The sequence below is a fragment of the Sciurus carolinensis genome, chromosome 4 (assembly GCF_902686445.1).
Source record: "Sciurus carolinensis chromosome 4, mSciCar1.2, whole genome shotgun sequence".
Taxonomy (NCBI): Eukaryota; Metazoa; Chordata; class Mammalia; order Rodentia; family Sciuridae; genus Sciurus; species Sciurus carolinensis.
This window is the reverse complement of record NC_062216.1, coordinates 13,629,012-13,632,764: the sequence shown is the minus strand read 5'-3', so window position 1 is coordinate 13,632,764 and position 3,753 is coordinate 13,629,012. Positions and strand designations below refer to the sequence as shown.

Genomic DNA, 3,753 nt, shown 5'->3' with positions numbered 1-3,753 from the left:
ACTCCAGAGTTTGCCCACTGATAGCTATGGGCAGCAGTGTTTTCACCTGAACTATCTTCACCTGTGAAGTTTTATTTTTACTTTGTTTTATATTTTAAAAAGTTTTATTGGATAGTGGAAAATTATAATTGTATGTATTTCTGGGGTACAAAGTGAGACCATGAAGAAGATGATGTATATAGACCATGTGGAGTGACCGAATCAAGTTAATTAACGTATCCCTCGACCCAATGCTTGTCATATTCCCCAGGTCCCCCTTGACTAATGTCTCCTCATTCCTGCCACCCCTAGCCTCTGCATTCCACTCTCTGCTTCTCTGGGTTCAATTGCTTTAGATTCTGCATACAACTGAGGTCAGACAGCATTCATCTTTCTGGGCCTGGTTTGCATTACCTAACCCAATATCATCCAGGTTCACCCTCTTCTTGTAAATGATATAACTTTCCTCTTTTAAAGGACCGATTAGTATTCCACCGTGAATGTACGGCATGTTCCCTTTATGCATTCGTTGGCCACTTGGGTTGATTTCAGGACTTCATTATCATGAATGATCCTGTGATACACAGGGGAGGTCAGGTATCCGCCCCACATACTGACTTCAAATCCTTTGAGTTTACGCCCAGAAGTGGGGTTGCTGAATCTATAACAACTGCGGCTTTAGTTTTTGAGGAATCTCCACTCTTTCTCTATAATAATAATAATGGTTACATTAATTTTCCTTCCCACCAACGGTGCACCCAGGGTCCATTTTCTCCCCGCCTCCCCTTGTCAACACTTGTTACCTTTCATTTTCTTGATAGTAGCCATTTTAACAGGGTGAAATATCTCATTTTTGTTTTAATTTGCATTTCCCTAATAATTAGTGACATTGAGCACTCTTCCACATATCTTTTGGGCATTTGCACGTTTTGAGAAATATCTATTTAATTTTTGACAATTTAGATATTTTAAGAAAATGTCTATTCTTTGCCCATTTTTTTTGTGGTACTGGGGATTGAACCCAGGGCCTTGTGCTTGCCGGGCAAGCACTCTACCAACTGAGCTATATCCCCAGCCCTGCTCTTTCCCCATTTTTGACATTGGGTTATTTGCTTTCTTGTTAGTGAGTTGTTTGAGTTCTTATGTATTTTGGATATTAACTCCTTGCAAATATTTTCTCTATTTCTGTAGGTTGCCTCTTCACTCTGCTGTTTCTTTTGTTGTGTTAAAGTTTGGTATAATATCATTAGTCTACTTTTTGGTTTTGTTGCCTGAACTTTGGAGTCAAATTAAAAAAAAAGTCACTGGATAGACCAATATTGTATACTTTCCCCCCTGTTTTTTTCTAAGTGGTTTTATAGTTTTGGGTCTTATTTTTAAGTTTTCCATTCATTTTGAGCTGATGTTTGTATATGGTTAGAAACAAGGGTCCTGTTTCCTTCTTCTGCATGTGGACATCCAGTCTCCCCCCATACTTGTTCTTGCAAAGACCATTCTTCTCTTATTGTATAGTATTGACACCTTTTTCAAGTAGCGATTGACTATAAATGTATAGGTTCATTTTGGGGCATGCTATTCTGTTCTATTGGTCAATGTATCTATTTCTATGCCACTACCATGAGGTTTTAACAACTTTGTAATATAGTTTAAGGCCAAACCATCATCCCCCAAAAGATGCTACTGTTTAGTGAATGTTTGCACAAGTTTAAATTTAAATATATTCTTAAGGAAAGAAAATTTCAAGTCTCTTTTGTCCAGTGCTGTGCTCAAGCACTTGGAAGCATGTCTAACACTAGATAGAAACTTTACAAATATTCAATGACTAAGTGAATGGAATTCTATACAAAAAGAAAAAAAGTAAGGTGATAATAATCTATCATAAAATGCTATCCAGATTTTTAATGTGCATAAATTCAATAAATGACACTTTTCTCTAGTTTTAAATTGTCTATAACTTATATCATGCATAAATTTTAAACAAAACTTTTTAGAACATAAGGTACAGAACCCTAAACTGTGGAGATGGTTTCTGTACCAGGAGTTCAGGAGGACCCCTAACATCCTTCTGATTATGAAATTCTAGTGCATGGGGAAAGCTGTTTACATTGCTTTCCTGCAAGCTCCTCCAGAATTTCCCTTCTGTGTTTTCTCATGTAGCCTGCGGTCTAGATTCCTTTGTAACCTCTGCTTTCTCCTGTTCTTCTCTGTCTTTGGTGAAAACAAACTTTATGTGTTTAAATGAGATATCCTAATTAAAATGTGTTTTCCAAACCAGATATGGTCATCGATCTTCTTTCTTTTTTTTTAAAGAGTAAACAGCATGCTCTTAGGCCTATAGGAGAGGCCTGGTGGAACGCATGCCCACAGCTGCTGTCTGGTTGGAGCCTCTTAAAGGGAAAACCTGTTGCTAAGGAAACTGATGCTCTGAGAGGGTTAAACACACAGGGAAACAGGAGGCAAGGAGGCACAGCCAGGCGATGCTTGGGGAAGGTGACATGAGGTCGCCTGGGAATTTCTGAACCTTTATTGCTGGCGCACCTCAAAGGCTCTGGAGGAGGTGGGTGAGGACTAAGCATCCTATGCCTGCCTCAAAATATCTAGCAGGAATTTCAAGAAACCTTAGACTTCATGTGAACTGAATTTTGTCCAATGTACAAACCGGGAAACAAAGTGGCTATCAATATTCCATTTATATTTAGGAAGTTTATAGCAGTTTTCCAAATTTAATCACCTTTATTGGTAGTATGCAGTATCATTAGAACATCCAATGATCATGAGCATATTTCAATTTATTTTGTATGAATGATTACTACTGGTGGGGTATCATTTTGGAAATTATGTGATATGCTATTTCTTAAAAGAATGAATAATTCTTCCCTTTAAATAAACAGTTATGTCCTTAAGAATGGTGTTTTACATGCATTCCCGTTTACTTATTTCTAATACAATGTGCTTGGAATTACATAAATGAATAAATCAGTCCTCATATGAAATATTAGAAATATTACTTTTAACCCTACACTAAATAAATCAGGAACAAAACTTCAAAGACATTTTCTTATTATAAAATAATCCCCTTTTTATACCAGGGAAAGTTGAATCTTTAATATACAATGAACTGGCACAACATCTAACACAGACAGTCTTTGGTCTCTACATGGCTGCGGCTCATAGAAAGATCTTCAGTAAACACTTCCTTCCCTTCTCTCCTCCAGAATGAACCAGTTCCCCTCTGGGAAGTCCGGAGTGTGGTGTTACTGAGGGCTAGATCATGGCTCAGAGATCATGCAATCCCAGTCTTTCATTTAACACGCTGTTATGATTTGGATCTTAAATGTCCCCAAAGCCCTATGTGCTGAAGGTTTGGTCCTCAACCCTTGGTGCTATTGGAAGGTGGTGGACCTGTGGAACCAGAGGCCTGGTGGGAGGAAGTTAGGTCATTGGTTGTGCCTTTGAAGTGATGTGGGACCCTGGCCCTTCCTCTGGGCTTCCTGGGCACCAGTGCTGAGCAGGTGGGCTCTGCCACGCACTTTCACCACGACGTTCCATCTTGTCACAGGCCTCATAACAAGAGCCATCAGGCTGTGGATCAAAACCCTGAAACTACCAGCCAAAATAAATCTTTCCTTCTTTTAAGTTGTTTATCTCAGGTATTTTTTTCATGGCGACAGAAAGCTGGCAAATACGTATGTGATGATGTTTAAATGCAACTTCTCTTTTCTTGTCTCTGGGTACATTCGCAAACACATTTATGCAAGGGGTCCACAAAATTCC

The 3,753-nt window shown here is 38.8% G+C and overlaps 1 non-coding gene across 1 annotated transcript; it reads right to left on the bottom strand.

The window, feature by feature from the left end:
- Positions 1-979: 979 nt before the first annotated feature.
- Positions 980-1,053, bottom strand: Trnaa-ggc (transfer RNA alanine (anticodon GGC)). Its single transcript has one exon. It is a non-coding gene; the product is annotated as a tRNA-Ala (tRNA).
- Positions 1,054-3,753: the final 2,700 nt, after the last annotated feature.